Consider the following 23298-nt stretch of genomic DNA (forward strand, 5'->3'; position numbering starts at 1 on the left):
AACATCCCTCTTCCTGTACCAACTGCTCATAAAAGTAGACTCTGTGCAGAAATCCCTGCCGTGTTTTCATCAAGGATAAACAAGCCAGGCATGTGGCTGCCATTCAGCAACGGATTCACTTGGCAGGTCTGGTGTTCAAACCCCGAGGGCTCCAGGGAAAGGACCTGGGTCAGCCGGAGCCCTTGAGACATCTTGCCTGGTAGGAGTGTCTTTCTCTGTTTATCTGGGACGGGGCTGCGCCAGGTCCGTGATGCTGACCCTGACTTATGGGGAATGCCTATCTTTGTTTGCCTGGGGCCCTGGGCCACGTGGAGAGTCAGTGTGACCGCGGGGGCAGGGGGCTGGAGACAGGGATCTGGGTGCGTCACTCCTTCGTGAGTGGCTCCCAGCAAAGCTGTGCACACGAGCTGGGTGAGGCCCCCGTGGGCAGTCCCCAGAGGCTCCGGGGGCCCGAAGCACCCTGGCTGCACTAGACTCTGTGCCTTTGCTGATTCAATGGTTCCCCTTCTTTCTGATAAACATAACCAAGCGCATGACAGATTTCCTGGGTCCACCCAGAGAACCCCTGAGCCCGAGAGTGGTCCTGGGGATGCGTCTGGTTGAATAATAAACCATCATGTACCGAGAATGGTCAAGGAACATGAAGGAAAAGTAGAAAAATGAACGTGGCAAGAACAGCTTTCTCAATCACTTGCAAGCTCCTCCGTGTGAACACGTGCCCAGTGCTAACATTTAAAGAAAAGGAAGAAACAGCTGGGCCCCCCGCACCTGTTTCAGCACCTCAAGGGCAGAGCGAAGGCAGCACTTGGCATGCGGTTTAGGATGAAGGCGGAAAGGAAAGAGTTCGCGGAAAGGAAAGAGTTGGAAGGGGGTTTAACCGTTGCTGTGACGAAGGCCACGGAAAAGAAACGTCACCCCTGGGGCGGGGACGCTGTATGGCGTTTCGGCAAAGACCCTGCATTTCACAGGCCCGTTCATCTCCACTTTGAGGTTGCGTTTAGTCATGTCAGCTCCTGGTAGCAGCGGAGCTGGAGTCGCAGGCCGCAGGCCTCGTCAGAAGGCTCAGCGTTCCTGGCCTACACGGTGCCTCCCGGGGTGCCAGCACCGTCTGGGGCCCGACTTTCTGCACTTGGACCAGGACTCGGCCTTCATGCTGAAGCTCCAGCCACGCAAGCCCAGCTGAAGACATAACACAACAAGGAGAAAAAACAGCAAAAAGACTCTGTAAACTCCCCTTCTTAGGAGCCCGCAGGTGTCACTCATCTGTGTCCAGAAAATCACATATGAGTAGTGTGATCATCAGTCACCGTCCCAGCTTCCAACTGGCCTTTCTTTCTCTATTGATTGATGAGAGAGACACAGAGAGAGGCAGAGACACAGGCAGAGGGAGAAGCAGGTTCCTCGCAGGGAGCCCGACGTGGGACACAATTCCGGGACCCCGGGGTCACGATCTGGGCTGAAGGCAGCGCTCAACCACTGAGCCCTCGGGAGCCCCTCCTTTTATGTTTTTAAAACAAGAGCTGTGTATGTTCACGGTGCACGACATGATGTGATGTAGATACAGAGGGGAAGGGTGACTACAGCCCAGCCAACGCACATCTCATGTCCTCGCGCGGTCGCCCCCAGTCCAGCTCTCCTCCCAGATCCCAGGATCCATTGCCGTGTCACACGCACCACAGTTGCCATGCGCTGCGGGAGCTCTGGGGACGGGCTTGCCCCACATGGCTGCAGCTTTGTTCCCTTGGCCCAGCACCACCTGCTCCTGAGCACCACAGTCCCAGCTCTGCCTCTGTGTCCTCGATGTGCTTAGGTCTCACAGGTAAGTGACATCATGCGGCTTTGTCTTTCCCTGACTCATCTCAGGACTGAGTATAATGTCCTCCTGGTTCATCCACGTTGTTGCAAACGTCAGGGTTTCCTCCTTCCGTGTGGATGGATACTATTTTGTCGTATATACACGATTCCTTTTTTGTTTCACCAGTGTCCTCATCCATTCATCTATCATCTGTTGTGACTGATGCTCCAGCAGGACTATTCTTAAATCACGAGGACACATACGTATCCTTGTCTCTACTCCCCTAACAGATATTTATTGAGCAACTACTGAGTGCGTTGTGTTGTTACTGAAGCACCGACATCGGGCAGCATGGATGCGCGGAGGGTGGGGTCTCCCTTGAGGGAGACCCCAGAGGGGTCAGGACCAGAGGGGCAGCCCCCATGCTAGGCAGGGGTGCAGAGACAGCCCCCTTCCTGCAGCCTGCCCCGGTCCTAGCACCAGTACCTGTGGGAGGCATGAGGGCATGAGTGGAGCCCAGGCACAGAGATCTGCCCGGCCCTATGGGTTCGGGAAATGCCCACATGGGTGACAGGCAGTGATGCTGGAAACAGGAACGCCTGATGACGAGGGTCCTGCCCGGCAGCTCAGGTTCTCCCCATACTTGGTAAGTACCTAGGGAGGGGCATGTTTGCATTTTATGAAGACCACGCTCATTCGCTGAAAAGGAGCTTGCGGAAACACTTAAGGGGAAGACCCTGTCCTGGATTTTGGCAACTCAGGGAGTGCTGGGGGCTGCGGGGGGCAGAGCGTGGTAACCACAGAGTGCGGGTGAAACACACTACAGACGAGATAGGCGATGGCAGGAATGTGCTCTCCTGTCGATGCCTCGTCTGTGACACACGGGCTCCGCCACAGCGAGCAGTGAGAGGAGGGTTCCGACCCCCGACCCACAGCCACGGGTTGACATCCTGAGTCCACAGAGGAGCTCAGCAGCTGCAGCACAGGGTCACAGGATCACCTACCACCTACTGGCACCAACCACCTGCGGCTGCAGTTCTGGGCTTTAGGGGGCCCGAGAACACCCCTGCTCTCCCCACGCCCTCCGCAAGCTCGGATCCTGCCCACGTGGGAGGAGACTGGGAGGCTGGTGGAGGGCCAGAGAGCCAGGTGGGCGCAGCTGAGCCATCTCTGCCCTGGCCTGAGATCAACCATGCGCGTGAGCCTCACGTGCCTGCTTGCCTCAGGTGCTCGGGCACCGTCCCCTGCTCTCCCAGGCGCTGGTCTCGGCCTCCAGTCTGCCTTCACCGATGCGACCCTCCCTCTCCCTGTGCTCACTGGTTCTGTTTGTTCTTTATTCCTGGCCCCAGACTCCACCTGCCTTTCAATCACCCCAGTTAACGTAATTCCATCCAGCCTCTCTCCAGAGTGCCTGGGCTGGCTTTTTGGCTAAATGGTCAAAACCCATTATTTTCAAGACTTTGGACTTTTGGGGAAAAGATACTTAATATTAACAACATGTTTTTGCAGATGCCTTGTCTACATACTAATCGCTGGAAAAGATCCTCAACGACGCGCTCTCCTCGGCTCTGATGGCTGACTAGGGGCTGGCGGCCAGGTGTGCCAATCCCTGCGGACGAGGGGGGCTCCCCTCCTGCAAGGGTCTCAGCATGCTGTGACCCAACAGCGAGTGTCACACAGCGTCTCCTCACTCCTCGGGCAGAGAGGTATGTGTGCATGCGTGTGTGCGTGCGCCTGCGCGTGCCCCTCTCCCGTGTTCTTGTCCCACTGGCATACCTGCATATTCTTGTATGCATTCCCTCTTGTGGCTTCCCCTCCCTTTCATGGTCAGTGAACTGACGGCCTACAAGCAAATGGAACTTCGAAATGAAAGTTAATTAATTTGCAAACTTCAGTTTGAGGATCAGTTTGGTTTGGGAAAGTGCTCACAAGGCTGCATGACTTACTACTCAGTATTGCTGCCCTGAGCCCCCTCCTTGCACACGGCTACACATTTCCAGCCACTCACTCCTCAGCGCGTCTGAGGCTTTCCTAAGTCACCCTGGCCTTGCCTCTCATTCACAGGGTCCCAGAGGTGGCAGTGTGAACAGATCTGCTCTGTGGAGGGGCCCTCCCTTGCCACTCCACCTGCAGGTAGACGCCACACCACAAATAAGCTATTTCCCAGGGGACCCCCCTCCCCCCGCCTACGGTCCCCATGGCACTGCCACGGGTGGGACCTAGGCCACAGGGGCTATCCCTGCTCACCCCCAACCAGAGGTCACCACACTCCTTTTTCACAATGTGTGTCTCACCTCCGGGCATGGCACGCTCTTCTGCAGGGCAAACCTCCTCGCCTGTTGGGTCCCACCTCAATCTGCATCCTCAGGAGGACTTCCTGAGATCCACCCCTTCCTGTGCTGCCCCCATCCTGCCACCTGCTTCCTTGGTGATCATGTCCCATCCATAGCTGTTCAGGACAGCTCCTGGCATTTACATCTGTCACCTGTCTTTTCCTCAAACCTAAGTTCCATGCGGCGGCGGGCCTTTCAGCTGGCCACCACTGGACCCTTGGCCAGAGTCCTGCCTGCACGCACAGCTGCTCAGGAGCACCCAGGGCTGGGGCTGGCACCGCTGCACCCTCGTCCGTAGCTGCAAGTGCTCCCATTTCTGCCCCTTGTGAGGACCAAGGATCTGGGTTTCTTGCTCTTTCTCCTGCTGAAGACTCAACCGTTGTGTGCTAAATTCACGAGTGGACAGTAACATGGTTTCAGAGAGTATCTGATGGCCAAGCGGTGCTTAGTCATAATAAAGGAGAGTTAAAATACCTGGATGAGGTGGGAGGAAGTGTGAAGGTCTCATTACTGTGATTATTGCTAATAACTAGATTATTACTAGTTCATCCATAAAAGGCACATTTGAGCTTAAATTAAAATTCTCCTACTAACTGTATTGAGACTAAGACAGGAGATTGCCTATCAAAGGATACTTTCCCTTCTATTGATGATTTTGTTAGATAGGAACTATCTCAAGAACTGTTACATGTTTAGCCTTTACCACACAACACAGGTCACCCCAAATATATTTATAATGTACCAGTAAGGAAAATGTGAAGAACACATAAAGACCACATACAAGCTCTATACCATTAAGTACACCAGAGGCTGCTAACCGTGGCCTCCTAGGGGCCAAATCTGGCCGACTGTCTTTCTCCAATAAAGTTTTATTGGAACACGTCACTCATTCATGCACCGGCTACAGCTGTTTTCGCTCTGTATCAGCAGAGTTGAGTAGTTATGACAGGGACCACACGGCCTGCAAAATCCTAACATAGCAACCATCCAGCCATTTGCAGAAAGGTTGCTTCTGCAAACTTCTTTAACTCAAACAAAACAAAATCGGGAGACCCTCTGTAAGGTCACATATTAAATCCACCATTGCGGTGCCCAGCAATTCACCGAGTTGGAGGAAAGCATGTCCAAGATGGCACCCCAGTCTGGGGTTTACCTGGAGCACATTCCTTCCTCAAAGCTCATGACCGTGGCGGCTACTTCCCCTTCAGGCTGGAATCCTGTGCTATGCCCACTGATCCTGGCTGCCCTGAAATAGAAAGGCATGGACTCTACCAGATGCCCACAACCTGCACAATATCCCAGGACCGCCTAGATGAACAACCAACCCCAGGGATGGTATTCACTGCACGGTTGGCAAACGGTCCCTGGTCAGCCCACCTGATTAATGTGTCCCCAGAATGGGCAGCACCATGGACCACCGGGGGCCACCATGCCTCACCTTTGCTTCTCCAGGAGCCCCGGCTCGAGCCTGGGCTAACAGATGGCCTGCAAGTCCAGACTCCCCTGCAAGACGTCTGAGAACGAGCACACAGCACCGATTCTTGAACCAGGTCAGCAGCACTCATCCCCTCCCTGTCCGATTTTTCTGAGACACAACTTTAACTCACACATCAAGCCTACACCAGATGCGGAGCTGCTGACAGAGGTATTCTGTTAAATACACCTATGCACATGATGGAGAAGAGTGATTTATGGAGACAATGTTCAATAACAATTTGGCTATAAAGTATCTCTGTGTAAGAATAACCTAGCAAAATTAAATGTACTGGAAAATGAAAATGTGCCAGAAGAATTAAGCATAGCTCTCCTGGAAAATGCTGGTGGATGCAAAAGGCATTTAATTTTTTTTAAACAAAAAGTAGGATACTAAAACTTATTTTGTGCATAGCTCAAGATGTCATGGTGTCCACACCCAAGGGATCTGGGTGCTTCTCCATCTTTATTTCGTTTTATTTAAGGTTTTATTTATTTATTCATGAGAGACACAGAGAGAGAGAGAGAGAGGCAGAGACACAGGCAGAGGGAGAAGCAGGCTCCGTGCGGGGAGCCCGATGCGGGACTCGATCCTGGGACCCTGGAGTCATGCCCTGAGACACTCAGGTGTCCCTCCATCTTTATTTTAAATGAGCAACTGTGACGTTGCCTCTACAGCCTCCTGGAAATACAGACTCTGTTATGGAACCACGGGGATCCCAGTAATCTAAAAAAAATAGTTTCTACTTTTTATCTATTATCAGAACTTCTACAGAATTCTTTCTGACAGGGATGAGAGATGAAGTTCCATATTTTCCTAAGTATTTGGAAAATCCCAAGAGGAGGATGGTAGTGGGGATGACTCTGAGCTCACATCCACTGTATTCAGAGCTTCCCCATCACTTGACCCTCAGGGACTCAGGATCCGCAACACTAAGGGAGGGTGAGAGTGTGAATCTCCTCTAATGGTTTCTACATCAGTAAAGCAGACAAGACTGTGCGTGCTGAGCTGTTCTGAAGACCATGCACGTCCTCGTGAGACATGCCTCACAGACAGTGCTGACGTTCCCGAATGATCACCCGACACAGAGCCCCGCTGTCCACTCTCACAGAGCCCCCAGGTGCCTGGAGGCCCATCTTCAGCAGCACCTCCTCCTTACGTGTCCAAAGTAGGTGCAGTGCCCACCCATCTCGGTATCTTGGCTCTTCCCCCGTAAGGTTCCCATGTGCTACATGCTGTCCTGCAGTTTACCGAGGCATCCCCAGGCCCCCACTAGGCTAGATGCTCTTGATGCTGCAGGGACTTCAGAGTTACCCTGTTTGCTTGGTCTTTGATTTGTTTAGACTTTGCAAATTGAGATGCATGCTTCCGTGGTTCTGGTGTATCCCCAACACGAGGCTACGAAGTCCAGCACGTCTGCATCGCCACATCAGTAAACTCTGTACTGTTATCCGTGACCCCTCATCCCACTCTCCCCCAGACCCTGACAACCACTCATCTACTTCCTCCATCAGTGCATCTGCCTGTTGCATCTAAAGGGAATCCCACAGTGGACTGTTGAGTCCACTTCCTTTTCTTAGCGTAAGATTTTCAAGGTTCACCCATGGCGTAGCTCGAATCAGTACTCCACTACCTCTTTGGCTAAATAATATTTCGTTATAGGATACACCTCATTGCATCCCTCTGTTTACCTGTCGATGGATAGTTGAGTGTCTCCCACTTCGGGGCTGCCACAAATAAGCTGCTGTGAGTGTCTGTGTTCACGTTTGTGCAGACACATTTTTGATTCTCTTGCGCATGCACCTAGATTCGCAGTGGCCCGGTCATGGTAACCCATGTCTTACGTCTTGAGGAACTGCCAACCTGTGTGCTGGATGAGGGCTCTGGTTCCTTCACACGCTCACCTCTGGGCCACCATCTGTGCTGTGATTACGGTCGTACTGGGTGACTGTGAAGCTGGACCTCGCTATGGTTTGGGTTTGGATTTTTCTGCGGACTAATCATGCTGAGCTCGTTTGCATGTGCTGACCCGCATTTTGTGCATCTTCTTTTGGAAAAAAAATTTATTTCAATTCCCCATCACGGTTAAACTGAGTGGTCTTTTTATATTCTGGATAGGAGAGTCTTGCAAGATACATCTTTTACAAATATTTCCTACATTTCATGAGTGACTATTTCACTCCTGATTGATGGTGTCCTTTGAAGCACAGAAGGTTTTAATTTTGAATCAGTTTTGTGGGGTGGTTTTGTTTTTTTGTTTTTTTGTTTTTTTTTTTGGTGTCATATTAAAGAAAGCATTGCCTAATCCAAGGTCACAGAGATTTACATCTACATTTCCTTACAGGAGTTTTATGGTTTTTCTGTCTTAGATTTAGGTCTTTGGTCCATTTTGAGTTAATTTCTGCATTTAGTGTGAGGCAGTATTTCATACCTGGCTAGCAGAGCAGTGTTTCTGATTCTTATCTGTTGAATAAATAAAGTGTGCGTGAATAAAGAAGGACAGAGTCCACTTTTATGAGATTTGTGATGTATTTTAAATAGCTTCATTAATTTAGGTTCTTGAGAGTCTAGGACAGAAGGACAGGAGACTTGCTGTTGATACAGAAGCACGTCCCCTCCCGCAAGCCCGTGCACAGGACCCAGCCGACGCTGCCCGCTGGCAGGGTCCTGGCGAAGGAGGCGCTGCCGTGTCCTTCAGCCCCGTGGGCACCCTCGGGGGTGAGGCCATTCCCTCTTCTGAGGGGAAGTGATAGCAAGCTGGACTGTTTCCCCTAAACCTGAGGTTGGCGCACAACCCCGGCCTCCGGGGGAAGGCGGGCAGGCAGGAGAGAGTCCCCGGGTCGGCCGCCCCGCCGCCTCCTGCGGCTGAGGCTGACGCTGGCAGCCCGGGGCCAGGGCTCCTCGTCACCGTCGCGATTCCAAGGCCTGCACCGCCCGCAGCGCAGACGGCCCAGGTCACGGAGTCCGGGGCGGCGGCGCTCGGAGGGCGCGGGGCCGGGCAGGCAGGTGCTCCCCTCCCGCGGCGCCGCCCCCAGGACGCCCGTGTGCAGCCCCCGGAGGTGCCCGGCGGCCGCCGTCTCACACCGTCTCACACCGTCTCACACGCAGCCCGCTGCCGCCCCGGCCGCCCCAGGCGCTCCTGCCGGCGAGGGTCCGGGCGGACACGGCGCGCCAGGCGGCATCTGCACCGGAAGGGGCGTCGTGCAGGATCCTGAAGGAACGCCTGGGCCCCTGCTTACGCTCCGGCCGCGGCCCGGCTGCCTCCCCTCCGCCCCGCTCCCGGGCCTGACGCACCGGCCGAAGGCGGCTTTCAGTTTGTGAACAGAGAGTGGCCCGAGATTTGGCCCGAGAGCGCGCGGCCGGGGAGGAGCGCCGGGGCCGGGGTGAGGGAGGCCGCCAGCCGACCCCACGCCGACCCACGCCGACCCGCACTGCCCCTGTCGTCCTCGCCCGCCCTCCCGCATCCCCCCAGCTTCTCCCTTCACTCAGGCAAAGTGAAACCAAAACCACCCCTGAAGCGCGTGATTGGCCTGACGAGACCCGCAGCCGCCCAGGCCCTCAGGCCATCTGAGCGTGACCCCGGGCCGTGCCCGTGCAGGGGGACCACGGGGTGGTGGCCTCCAGAGTGACGCCTGCCTCTCCCACGGTGACGAGGACCCCCTGTCGCAATACTCATCCTGCCCTGGCCCCTCCATCCACCCTTCGGGGGGTGGGTCGTGTCTTTGGAATCTCCCGACTTGCTGCAAGTCATTTCCTTTGTGCGACGGTTCCCTGGTGCAGTTTCTAAGTGTGACTCACCGAGGAGTGAGCTCACCTGAGTGGGGACAGAGCAGCAGCCTCCCCGCACGCCCAGTGACACCCCGAGAAATGCCAGGGCTCCTGGGCCTCACCCAGGAAATGACGCCGCACACCTGCTGACGGCCATCGGGGCTCCGGGGTCTCCATCCTGGTACCGGGGATCCCGCCCAGCTGTATTCCCAGGGCCCGACCCCAACAGGGTCCCCAACTAATTTCTTTGTTTTAATGAATGAATGAGGGCGAACAGATGGGGATCAAATTAACACAGGATTCTTCCAGAGTCAGTGTCCTGTCGGCGGAAGACAAGGGACCCCCACTTCCTGCCGCCGGGACCTAAGGGCAGGGCTCCAGGGTTCCGGGAGGCCTGGCCTTTGCCCTAAACAGCCCTCCCTTAGGTCAGGCATACAATGGAAATACGTGCAGTAGTTTCTGAAAAACGTTATTCTCTCGGAGAGCTTTTAAACATTTAAATGCAAATAATTTTTTAAAAGAAAGGGAGAGCAAGTGGACATCCCCAGTCAGGAGAGGCAGTGCTGTTTCCCCATTTCCCCCAGAGTCTCAAAGACCAGGAGGGTAGAGACGACAAAGTGAACCCCAGAGGGAAGGGCAGGCCGGGCTCGTGATACGTGATCTGGGGAACCTCGGCCCGGATGCGCGGGAGCCCTAGGCTGCGGCTCCGCGCAGGGCCTCAGTGCAGGTGCACCCCGGGGCCAGCGGGACGCCCGGCCGTGGAGCCCCAGTCCTCCCGGGACACTAGGTCCCCTGCTAGTGAGCGTCCCGCCCTCCGGCTCGGGGCCGCCCACCTCGCGCTTCCCCCGGCCCGTCCGCTTGTTTGCTGCCAGGCTGCTTCACGGAGCCAAAGACGTGTGTAAACGACCTGCCCGGAGGTTTGCTCCTGCACGACGGGGCTGAGGGGCGCGGGGTCACGGGGTCACGGGCCGGCGCGGTCACCTCGGGCGCGTCGCTCCGGTCGCCGGCAGTGCTGTGGCTGCTGACACACCCGCTTTATGTCTGTGCGGGACACGGGACGAAAGTCTACCTTGCAGACGTGAGAGGAAAGTGTGCGTGGGGGGCACCGCGTGGCCTGCGCCCCAGGCGTCTTCCCTGCGTCCTCGGCCGGTGCCGCCGCCATCGCCCCCTCCTCCTCCTTCACGTGACCCCGCGGCCCTGGCTCTCCCCTCCGCCCTCCCTTTACTCCGCTTGGCCTGAGGCTTCTGGTTTAAAGCTTGTGTTACCTCAGCTCGCAGGCCAGAACCGGGGAGGGCACGAGCGCACGTGACCCCCCGTGCCCGGCGAGGCCTTCCCACCTACCAGGCCCCGCGCACGCAGCCCAGCGCCCGCCCGGGGCGCCGTGGCCTCGGGAGTCTCGGGGCGCAGCTCTGGGGCGTCACGGCAGTGGCCAACCGCCCGTCTCCGTGGGGGCGGCGCAACGTCCCAGCCCGCTCGGGCCCCGGGCGCCGTAGTAAGACGCTTCTCCGCAGCCGGGAGTCCAGGAGGCCGGCGGGGGGGGGCACAGCCGGGGCACCCGGGCCCAAGGACTTGCCCCGACGCCTCAGCACTCGCCTCAACTGACTCACGTGCTCCGAGGGTCACTTGGCGCAGGCCGGGTCCTGTCCCCACCTGATGAGGGACAGAGAATCCAGCAGGACGCGGCGCAGAAGCGGGGAGTCGGTTCCCAGGAAGCCACCGCCCTTCGCCCTCACCCCCCGGAGCCCCTGCGGGACGGCGCTCTCGGCAGAGGCCCACGGCGGGTCTGAGCCGCAGGCGCTCGGCGTGCGGCGGGGGCGTCTCCCCTCCCGTCCCTCCCCGGGCCGCCTGCGGGGCTCCCCCGACCGGCCTAGCGCACCGCACACTGGCACCCGCGGGGCAGGCCTGAGCGGGCTCGGGCTGCGCGCGGGGACCTCGGGGGGCAGCCTGAACAGCGGGCCGCCCTCGTGGCAGGAGCAGGGCACGCCAGCCCTGGCGCCCAGCAGCCCGGGGGCCGCGTCGGACGAGGGAGGAGGGCCCGCGAGCTGGCACCTGCACGCGGCGACTCAGGCTGCTGCGGCCGCGCTCAGGAAGTCCAGGCCCGTCGCGGGGCTGCAGGGGGCCCCGAGGCTGATTTCCACCAAGCCTCACGGCCTCGGGCCCATACCTGCCCGCAGCTCCGCAGCCCGGCCTCCCGCCTGGCCTGACCCCAGGTCGGGCCCTGGGTGGGGGGCGGGGCACAGAGTGGGGGGCCTGGAGGGCCAGGCAGGCGGGAGGCGCCAGGCCCACCCGGCAGGGCCAGCCTCGGGCACTGCGGCCTCCAGGACCCTCCTGACGGCCGGGCCAGGCAGCGGGCACCAGGTGGCGGGAGGTCAGCCTGCTCTATGTGCCCAAAAGCCTCTGAACACGCGTGTGCATGTGTGACACGTGACCAGATCCACGCCTGCATCCATGGAGCTCCGTGCCCCGCCAACACGGGCACGGAAGGTTCTCTCCGGAGACTGTTTCCTGATGTCCTGATTTGTTACCTGGTGGAAAGGCACCTGTTGCTTTTATAGCTCGTCTTCCACTAGGACAGCGGGACACGGCCAGACCTCGGAAGGCATGCTCTCCTGACCCCATCCCGGTCTCCCTGACACAAAGCCTCTCCCCTTTGGGGGACAACCAGGAAGAATAAATAAAAAAGGTTTCCTTGGGCAGCCCGGGGGGCCCGGCGGTTTAGCGCCGCCTTCAGCCCAGGGCCTGATCCTGGAGACCCGGGATCGAGTCCTGCATTGGGCTCTCTGCGTGGAGCCCGCTTCTCCCTCTGCCTGTGTCTCTGCCTCTCTGTGTGTGTCTCTCATGAATAAATAAATAAAATCTTAAAAAAAAAAAAAAAAAGGTTTCCTTTGTTGGGTGGCCCCAGGGTCCTGGGCAGGGGGAGGGAGCTTCCAGCACCTTCCTACCCGGTGAAAGTCCTCCAATAACAAAAGGACCCTCCAAATCCCCAGGGTCTTTCTCGCTGGATCAGTGGTTCTGGAGGCACTGAGCAGGGAGGTGCCTGCGGATGAACCGAAGGTTTCTCCCATGACCTCATCTGGCTCTGAGCACATGGTCCCCCAGGCCCCAAGTCTGCTGGGACTTGGGAGGCCGAGGTCCCCGCGATTCTGGGGGTCCACTGGCATGCATCTGCACGGTCTTCATTTTCCATACACCTTCATCCTGTGGGCTCCAGCTGCTGTTCCAAACAAACAGGATCCTGTGACCCAGGCCACCTCACACTGGTCTGTGCCCAAAGCCCCTGCAGGCTGCTGTTTCAGGGGTTCCTGGTTTGTGGGGGAGGCAGGCTGGGGGAGGAGGTGTTCATGGCTTGGTCCGCGTACAGTTTGGCTTTCAGACTCTGCGGGTACGCGTCTTCCTCCAAAGCTCTGGGTAGGCCTGCAGAGCCGGCGGCCCCCACACATGCCCGTGCACCACTGTCTCTGCCCCGCAGCGTGGGACACCTGCCTGCCCTCCCCACCCAGCCACAGTACAGTCGCAGGGCACCGTCCTGCAACCTCCTCCGGATCGGTCAGGCCACCCCCTCCCGGCTCCCCCAGAACACACAGGTCCCGGCGGGTTTGGGAGGACGGCCTGGGCTCTCTGAGCCGTATTAGCAGGCACCTGGGAGAGTGACAGCAAAACTATACATGCAGGGAGGGTTCGTGAACATGGAGGTCTGCGGACACTCCCTGTCCCTAGCAAAGGTGCCAGGGGGACAGAGGACTTTAGAGTTTCCTTATCACGTCCAAGCACAGGCTCTGGGGAGGAGGGCAGACTTGCACAGGGGCAGAGGAGGGACAGATACGCCGTCGGCTGTAAGCTTAGAGAGCACAGCCGGGCAGTGGAGCACGTGAGGCTCAAGGCAGCTCTCCCCGCCTGATGCCAGGCTGTACTTCAGGAAACTGAATTCTGTGACCTTCAAGACCCTGTGCTCGGAGCTCATGGTCACGGCTGATGGGACACGAACAGAACCGTGGTGCATCGACTGTCATTCCCTGCCACGTTCCATGATGGTCACTGGTTGTCAATGAGCACACGAAACTGTGATCATTCGCCCCGTGGTAAGCCAGCCACGGCAAAGACCCGCGATTCTAGACGAGCTCTTCGACGACAGGTGCACGTCCTGAGTCCAAGTCCCCAGGGGCTGGGGTGGTGCAGTGGTGCCCAGTGGCTGCCCAGGGACAACCCCGTCCCTAGCGAGTCCGCGATGCAGCTCCGCGTGGCCGTGGCCACAAATGACCAGATGTGGCATGAGCAAAGCACTTCGGTGGAGCCTGCCGTGTCCTGGGAGAGCCACAGCTCACCTGTGCTCAGCTGCAGCCAGACATCAAGTGGATTCGACAAGGCAGGGAGGTGGCCACGTTCCAGAGCAAGACTCACCCTCTTCTCACACCGCACAACACAGTGGTCCTCGGGGAAGATTCATGTTACTCAACAGAAGCTTATGATCTAAGAGAAAATAACGATGAATAAGGCAAGCAAATATATACTCTCTGTGCCTGTTTGTTGGGTGCCGACTCAGTTCCAGACGCTGGGTGGGGCGGGGGGGATCTTGAGAACGTGGCAGCAGAGATAGCAACACCCGTTCTCTGGTGGAGCTGACGCCCCAGGAAGAAATACACAAAGTACGCAGTGTCTCTGCTTTTATTTGTGTGTGTGCACACGTGTGTGCACAGGCGACCCAGGAAAAACGAGCGGGTGGGTGGGAGGAGCACCAAAGCCCCCGCGCAGCCAGACCTCCCAAACCCACCCGCTACCCATCTCCTGGTGACTGGAAGCCTCGCCGATGACATATAGTGGATGAGCACAGACGCTGCAGGCTACGTGTATCATACACCATGTTCTTACAAAACGGCAAGCCAGACAAAGGAAAATGTCATTAAGAAAATCATAAAGAAGAGAAAATACACTTATAGCACTGGACTGCACTCATCAAAAAAAAAAAAATCTGGGCATGACTGGACCCGCGGAGTTCACACCCATGTTGTTCAAGCTCAGCTGAAATCTGCAGGATGGGGGCAGCCCAGGTGGCTCAGTGGTTTAGCACCACCTTCGGCCCAGGGCGTGATCCTGGAGACCCAGGATCGAGTCCCGCGTTGGGCTCCCTGCAGGGAGCCTGCTTCTCCCTCTGCCTATGTCTCTGCCTCTCTCTCTGTTTCTCTCATGAATGAATAAAATCTTTAAAAAAAAAAAATCTGCAGGACGGGATCCTCGCTACACAGACAAATAAAGCGGAGAAGTTGACCTGCCCTGAAATCCCCAGCACTCTGCCTGCTTCTCCCCCCGCATCCTCCCGGCAATCATTCATGGTTTTACTGTCTCCACAGTTTTATTTTTTCCAGGATGTCCTAGCGTCAGAATCATACAGCCTGTGGCCTTTTCAGGCCGGCTTCTTTCACTTCCTGTAGGCATTGAAGTCTCTTCCGTGTCTTCTCGTGACTTGATGGCTCACTTCTTTTTAGCTCCAAATGATATTCTATTATCTGGATAAACCAGTTTATCCATCCAATGATGAAGGGCATTTTGGTTGCTTCCAAGTTTCAGCAATTATGAATAAAGCTGAGGGTTTTGTGTGGACACGGACTTTTGGCTCCCTTGGGGTAACACCCAGGCACATGATTACTGAATCACAGGGTAAGACTGTTTCGGGTTTTTTTTTTTTTTTTTTTTTAAAGAAACCACCGAAGTGTCTTTCCGAGTGGCTGCACCATTTTGCATTCCCTCCAGCAGTGGGTGAGAGTCCCTGTTGCTCCACATCCTCTCCAACACGTCATGGGGTTCGGATTAGGCTTCCCTGTAAGCATGTTAGCTCTGAGATGCCTGCTGACATCGAGTACAGATTTGGGGCAGACGGCAGGATATGTGTCCTCGGAGCTCTGAGAGGACACGTGAGTCAGGAATATAAATTAAGGAATCCTCAATAAGTAGACTGCATTCACGACTATGAGAAAGATGGCATGGCCTGGAAAATAAATACAAACTCAGAAGACAAAAGGTCTGAGGATGGAGCTTGGGGTGTCAACAGTTTAGAAGCTGGAGGGACAAGGAGGACGTGGGGAAGGCAACTGCAAGCGGGCAGCCTGTGAAGTAAGAGAGGATGGAGCATTCGACATGGTGATGCTGATGCTATGGTCTGGTCGTGACCCCGGAGCAACCGACTGGGAATAGGGGAGGGATAGGTTAGCAGTGCAGCAGGAGGACCTAGGGCTCTGGCTGTCACAGGGACAGAGGGAAAGGCAGTGAGCCGGGTGCTAACCCCTGCAAGGTGACAGCATGCCTGCGAGGTCAGCGACACACAGTGGCCACTGAGGCGGGGCCTGGCCTCACAGAGGCAGGGGCTTGGTGCTGGTGTTGTTTGTCCCCTTCAAGCAGGGGTGCCACATTCCCAGAGGCTCTGCAATCTTTCAGGTGTACTTGGTATGAGAGACACAGGAGAAAAACAGGCCTCATGGGGATGCCAAGTCAGGCTCCAGGAGGGGCAAGCAGCCACTCAGCTGGCACAGGGACCACAGTCTGCCTGCAGCTCTCCGAGACTGTGTTGCTCCAATGTGACCCCATGTCCCCACTTCCCTGGCATCCCCACAATCCAGCAAGCAACTAGCACAGAGGAGACATTCAGTGAATACGTGCTCAGCTGACCTTCCCTGAAATCCCAAAGGGGATGCTACTAACCCTTTCACACACACACACACATGCACACGCACGCACACACACGCACCTTTAGGAAGAAAGGATGGAAATGTAAAATTTCAGAATCATTACATGATTATAGGGAAGTTTGAAATTAACTTTCAAAAATAGATCCGACTTAATCCAACCGATTAGAAAGACATGAAAAAGAGGGTATTGATCCTAAAATGAAATACCATTTCATCTCAATCGGCATGAGTTTTCAGAGACGAGGGCATTCTGGGATGCTTCTGTGATGAGCTGAGAGCTAAGGTTCTTTCACAAGGATATTCTGGAAATTAAAAGGATCTCGAAAGACTGACTAGAACCTTCTTCTCCTTCTTTTGTCTCTTCTCCATCATCTGCAAAGGCTTCTCTGTTCCTAAGCCCTCATGGCTGACTTGGGCATGGGGCTGCAGGCTGGGAACCCAGCTTCATCTCTCCACCGGGGACCCATTTCCTCACCCTTCTGGGGACTTCTCCTCTGCTCCGCCCTTCTTGCTGACATTCGTGGCCACGTCACCACGACGGGGTTCTTGTGACTGTCTCTTAGGAAACCTGTGGTGCCGCCTCTCTCTAAGGCTGAGAGGCCATCTTTCATGCAAAATCTGCAACAAGCGTGCTCCAAGTTTCGATGTCTTAGATCATCAGACACCTCATCCTCATTGCATCCAATTTCCTGAAAGCCTCCAGCAGTTTCTCTACCAAATCACTGAAGTGTCTGTGGCAAGTATCTGTTTTCCACGTTTCCCAGAAACCGCTCTGGGAGATGAAAATCCGAACATTCCAAGAGTGTTCCGACGTCTCCATGTGTCTCCTGTTATCATGGGACATTTATTTTGTTGTTGCTGGTCTGTCTTTTCTAATAGTTCTTAAGAAGGCTGAGTAATAATTATCATTGAATTTACAAAGGAAGTAAAGATCATCATAACAAAGAGTCTTCTGTTCACCCATGAAGTCTATTTTTTGCAGACCTCAGCCACCCTTCCTTAGCCAACAATCCCTGTATTCCTGTATAATCTATAGGAAGATTCATTTGCAATTTTAACAACCAAACAGCATTCTGAAAAATTTTGCATTCATGCAAACAGGCATGAAGGTAAGACCTATCCCCCTCCCAAACAAACAAAAAAACACAAAAAGTACCTTGTATAGAATGGACCACTATTACCAAAATATAGAATTTGCAGGGCTAAGTGCAGAATGCAGATGAACACAGTCCCCTTGTTCAAACAGCACCAGGGGGACAAAACCAAGCACAGAGCCCTTCTGAGTGTGAGGCCCTTCGCACTAATGAAATGCAGATCCCTTCAGGCCAGTACCCTGGGGGATCCGAATGGTATCCTGGGGGGTGGGGGACGGTGTCCTGGGGGATCCAGAGGTGTCCTCAGGGAAGATGCCACCCCCAGGAGCACAGTGGCACAGGACACCCCAGCAAAGATGTAGACCTCGCCTCCTATGGGCAGTCTTACTCGAAATGATCAAGCCAGAAGCCGTGAGGCTGGTCAGAGGCGAATTTTTTTATCTTTCTATTGATTAAAATTATAGGAGTTTATTACTAATTACTATTATTACTAATTACTATTACTAATTACTATTATTTTAACCTATGCTCAAAAACAATGGATATATGGCCTTCAAATGAAGTTCAATCTATTTTCTAGGGGAATTCAGTGATTTTTCTATTGCTAGTCATGGCCCCAGAGTAAGGGGAATGTTTGCTTTTACTTCAAACAGGAGCAGAGCCATTCTTCAGTATCCAAATTATTATTTTTCTGTATGCATCTGAGCAGTTTATACTGAAATATCTCATTTTCTATAATCATGTATTATAGCTACCTTGTAAACATATTCATTTAAACTCATTGTATTTTTCTTCTTCTTTTCTGGGTGGTTTTTTTTTTTTTAATTGATAAATTTGCTTTGCCTGAAGCTATCCTATATGAATCATTCAATTTCATGATATATTTGGCTTGCTTTTTAGTTACCAGAATTTACTGAAAAACACTTTCAGATTTTGCTTTCCTAGGATTGCTATAATGCTATAGGGCATCATTTACTATTATATTTCTTGTGTTTGTGGCCAAATATTTCCCAGCTGCTAGACACTGGGAGTGTTTGTGCCCTCCCTGCAAATTCATATGCTGGAACCTAACCCCCAAGGTGATGGGGCACTTCGGGGAGGTGAGGTCATGAGGGTAGAGCCCCCATGATGGGATTAGTGTCATCAGAGACGCTCGCAGCCCCTCCCAGAGGACACAGCAAGAAGACGCTATCCGTGACCAGGAGGAGGTCCTCCCCAGACCTGGGATCCACCAGGGCCTCGTGCCTGGACGTCCAGCCTCTGGAATCATGAGAAGTAAACGTCTGCTGCTGACAAGCCACCCAGTCTGTGGTTGTGGCAGCTCAAATGGATTGAAACCAGTGTCTGGGGATTTTTGTTTTCTCTGCATCAATACATAATTATTGCCGTTAAGTCGAGGCAGTCCTACTGAGCTCCCAACTACCTTATACAACATGTACATGAGGAAAGCCTGACATACCCATGATATGTCTTGAGAACCATTTCCAGTGTTTATGATGGAAATGATGCCCTCCCAAACTGGATGTGTCTGATGCGGCACAGAGGCTTCGGCCGGCACTTGCATGCTCTGTGATCACCATGGAAACAGGACACCTGGGTGCTGATGGCCTCAGCGGCAGAAGTCTCTGAGCATCATGTGGACCTAAACGGCCTTCTAGGGGCCTGTGACATGTTGCTCTCCTTGCATTTCCTCTGCTACATTTATTTATCCCCCAATATATAAATATATATAAATATATAAATATAAATATAAATCACAAACCAGAAGTGGGTGATAACCAGGTGAGCTGGTGTTACTCAGCCGGTAAGACGAGAGAGTCAACGATGACTTTCGCATTAATAGGGATTTCACACTGGGTGCAGTGTTACACCATGTGGCAGTAAAGACACCGAGGCAGTTTGGGGCAATATTTCCACTGTTCTGGCAAGAAGAAAGCACACACGGTATTTGGGGAACCAAATACGAACCGTAAAATTTCACGGTTCTGCCTTGAAGGTAAATGCTCCTTTTTCAACTTAAAACAAGGATTCCACACTGTAAAGAGGATTGGTAAAATGCTGATAATTAAAACTTAAATTTTTCTTTACTTAGGATGACACTAAAGAGCAAATCAAACAGTGACTCAGGAGATGGCGAGGAAAGTAGAGGCTTGATATTCTAGTACTTTTAACGGCACTTTGTTCCTGCTTATTGCACAAGAGGCTCTGTATTTTCCCGTCTTGCACTGGGCGCTGCAGGGTAGGTAGCTGGCCGAGGAGCAGCTGACGTGCTCACCAGCCTTACAGCCCCCGGGGAAGACAGTGATTGGCCTGTGGTTTCTACTGGTAAGTATTACAAAATGGCAGGATTGGGCTTTTGTGGTGGAATACGTCTGGGAATATGTCAGGGGATCCGTGGGAAAACCGATGGAGGGAGCCCAGGACAACCTCAACACGGTAATTTTACATTTTACCTTTCTCAAGGAAACAGATTTGAGTTTGGCCATTTTTGGTTGGTGAGGGGAGCCAACCAAGACCGCACCATCTGCCCACAAGCATAAGGAGCAGCAAGTGCAAACCCCTGCCTGGGCGCCTCTGTGTCGGTTCTCTTCATGTCTTCTTAGCCCACTTAGGGTGGAGGCCCTGTTGTATACCAACTTTAAAAGAAACAGTGGTAAGATTTAATTTGGGCTGAGCTAGCAATTTGTACATAGGAAGTCTACAAAAACAAAGAGATTCCTCAAGCATCCCAAATCTCAAAACCGCAGGAGATACTGCAAGCTCACAGAAATAATGGCCCCAGAGCACCCCTGTCTGTGGGGTGGTGGGCGGCCCCGAGGACCAGTGCTGGCCTAGGCGGGGGAGGTCCAGCATCAGACTAAGGCTGCACAGGGTGGCTCTGTCTGCAAGGTGTCTGGGCACTGCAAAGGGGGTCCGCTCTTTTCTTCACTGGGCTGTCGGGAAAGCTTTTGTTTCCGGCAATAAAGTTCTGGCTTCTCTCTTCATCGGTATTTTAGGGAGAAAGATGGAGAAAGAGCAGCGTACCTGCCCTTGTTCGCTCTCAGGGAGCAAAGAACCCACAACTGGCTGAACTGGACACAGTGCAAGGAAGCAGGAATTAGCCTGACCAGAGGTGACCTTGGATAGGATAATGCTTTTTGTTCCCCTTATCACACAATGTGGGGAGAGAGATCTTATGGAAAATGTATATAATATCGTACCTTAGACAACTTTAGGTTTGGAGCAATATGTCAATGCCCCATGGTCTGCCCAGGAGAGCCTGCCCGCCCTGTTAAACCGAAACATGCAGAGTGAGCATTACAGAATAATCACGGACGGTGAGGCTGACATAAAATCACGCTCAGCGTGGAGAGCACTACTGTACCAGCCATCCACGTTGCTTCTGAAGTCAGGTCAAAGCTGGGCAGGGTTTACGGTCGGTGCAGAGGCGGGACAGAGCTCACATGCGCTCTTGGGGACGAGCCGTCTGTGGCTGCACCGGGGCTCTGCTGTTACTTACAGACGCTGATCTGCTTACTGAGCCCGGACAGTGGTTTGTCCTGATTTAGACAAGGATAAATAATGCTCAAAAGCAGCTTCAGGACAAATGCATACGCAAACTACAGAGACCACAGTAGCATCGTGACTGCCTCAATTAACGCTTCTCATCTGACTACACCCAGGGACCCCAAAGGTTAGACATCATTTCAAATCTCTGTGGTTGGGTATTATGGCAAATGCATATCTTACTTGACAAATCAAACTGAGTCCATCCAACATAAAGATACAGCGAGTCCTTATTCTGCTGAAACCACCCACATGTGTTTATCCTATAAAATCCCATGACTGTGCTTCTTGGAAAGAGGCAGGGCATAAACAATAAAATACTTATGAAGATAATGACAATCATGATGGAAAACCGTCAGCTCAAGATGGGCAGGATCAGGAAACGAACCAGCACGTGAAGATACTTTTTCCCTCCGAGGTGCTCCCTAAGCTGTCCCGGGCTTCCGGCTGCAGCCCGATCTTGGCAGCACAGCTGGTTGCTGGGGGTCAGGGCCACTCAGTGGCCCACCTCCATCTGCATCTGGGCCCCAGGAGCCACCTGCTCAGCGCACCTGCTGACGTGCTCCACACAGATGCTCAAGGATACCCAGCAGGTGCCCTGTGGGTATGAAGCTGCATTAAAAAGAATAAATGGTTTTTAGTTTAACACAAACTACATCGCATAAGTACCTATTCTGTTTAGCATGGAGGGAACAAGCTTGTGCGTGTGTGTTTGTTGTTTTTTAGGAACCTTACATTCAACAAATGTCTCCAGACAGCGCTCCTGGCTAGGCTCACCTTGGTGGCTTTTCTGGTTGGTGGGTCAGTGGTTTGCCTACATGATCAATTCATTTAACTCATCCATAAACTCATTCATTCAACCAATCAATTAATAAAGCAAGCTAATTGTCCTGGCTTGAATTGAATGATTAGGAAAACCTCATCCTTTTTCACAGGCCAGAAAAATCTATCAGTTAAAACAAAGCATTGATTACAAATTTAAGAAGCTTAAAGTAATTGTAAAAAATGTATTTTAAAATCACTTGTGTCAAAGTGTTGGTGTGACTCTCCTAGAAACAGGACCCACCTGGGGCTTCACTGCTCAAAGCCCTGCAGGCTGCCAGCCCCAGATCCAGAGGTCAGAGTGGGGCTGGTGCCTCTGAGGCCCCTCCCCATTCAGGCAGCTGTGCACACCCCCACGTCCACAGGCGTCACCCCAGCCCTGCCCCAGCTTTTTCCCCACGTGTGTGTCCCCCTTGTACAAGGACACTGGCCACACGTGAATAAGGACCCCCTGACACCAGTGAGACCCTGTCCCAACCAGCGACACCTGCAAATCGGGTCATGGTCTGGGCCCTGGGTGCTGGGACTCCAACATTCCAACTTTGAAGGGACTCAGATCCACCCGCATCAGTGCTCACCCAAGGCAGAGTGTCCTCCCCGGTGACCCTGCACCCAGAACACATCTGGGCATCTCCAAACACTTGGGTTCATGATGATCCTAGTAGCTGTTGAGGCTGATCTGATGACAGGGGATGACATCCTTCCCTCTCCCCTCTCCTCCCTCCTCCTTTTCTCTCTCCTTCCTCCCTCTCTCCCTCCTCCCTTCCCTCCTGTCTTTTTCTGCTCCAATGATAGGACACTGTGCTGCCTCACGCTCCAAGATGCCAGACACAGGGCTGCTCCTCCCACTCTTGAGGCCAGCATCGGGCTCCTCAGTGCTTCATCCCCAGCGCCCCCACACTGGTGTCTTTGACCAGAGCTCCAGGGCCTCCAGGGAATCCAAGCACCTGGCAGAAGGAGAGGATAGCTCGTCTCGTTTGCCTCTTCATTTTTTTAAAATAAGGAAACTTGGATTTTTTCAGTTACCAGTTAGGGATCGTGGAAACCCAGCAAATTCTCTGGTGGCCGCTACCCACTAAGAAACCCCCAGGACAGAGTTCACCATTGTGAGGCCTACGGTCCAGTGGTTTGTAGTTTAGTCATGTCGTGCAATATCGCCACCTCCCAGTTCCCTGAAAGGAAACCCGCACCTGTCAGTGGTCACCCCCCCCCCCACCAGCCCTCTGCTCTCAGTGATGCCCACCCTGCCATCCTCATAAAAAAGAGTCACACAGGCTGTAACGTCTGCGACCCACTTCCCTTGGTGGAGTCTTCAGATCCATCCACACTGCAGCCTGTACCTAAGCTTCCTTCTCAGGCCTAACTCGTGTTCCATCCCACAGAAACACCACGTCCCTCCCAACCCCTCATCTTCCAAACTTCCTCTCCTTCTTTTCTCAACCATAAGCTTCTTCAAATTAGACGCTTTAAAACAATGTTTTTCTTCCTGCTACATTTCTGAAATCCTCCCCCACGGGAGGGGGAGGGGGAGGGGGGGCATCTAATAACGTTGGCCGTGTGAGTGAAGGAATGCCCAGGCCCAGCACGCAGGACAGGACTGTGGGGTCAGGGGCACCACATAAGGCACCCCAACATCCCAGGATGACACCCCATCGTCCCGTCCATGGGGTGGAGGGCCTGGCCACTCAGGGTCATAACTCCCAGCCGGCAGATGGTAGTTTTGGTTCAGAAACAACAGGTTGTTACCCCACGCCTTCCCCTCCCAGGAGGCTGTGGCTGTCGGTACCTG

At 53.9% G+C, this 23298-nt stretch overlaps 1 protein-coding gene and 1 long non-coding RNA gene across 17 annotated transcripts in view; both read right to left on the reverse strand.

Annotated features, from left to right (window-relative positions):
• The window catches only part of DLGAP2 (DLG associated protein 2), a 699343-nt gene that overhangs the window by 250784 nt on the left and 425261 nt on the right, over positions 1-23298 (reverse strand). The gene's annotated exons all lie outside the window — the stretch shown is intronic.
• LOC140625592 (uncharacterized) overlaps positions 19025-23298 on the reverse strand; it is a 47263-nt gene continuing 42989 nt past the window's right edge. The window contains exon 6 of the long non-coding RNA XR_012024937.1: positions 19025-21299. This is a non-coding gene — a long non-coding RNA (uncharacterized lncRNA). The remainder of the gene's footprint in view (positions 21300-23298) is intronic.

Source organism: Canis lupus, chromosome 36 (assembly GCF_048164855.1).
Source record: "Canis lupus baileyi chromosome 36, mCanLup2.hap1, whole genome shotgun sequence".
NCBI classification, from domain to species: Eukaryota; Metazoa; Chordata; class Mammalia; order Carnivora; family Canidae; genus Canis; species Canis lupus.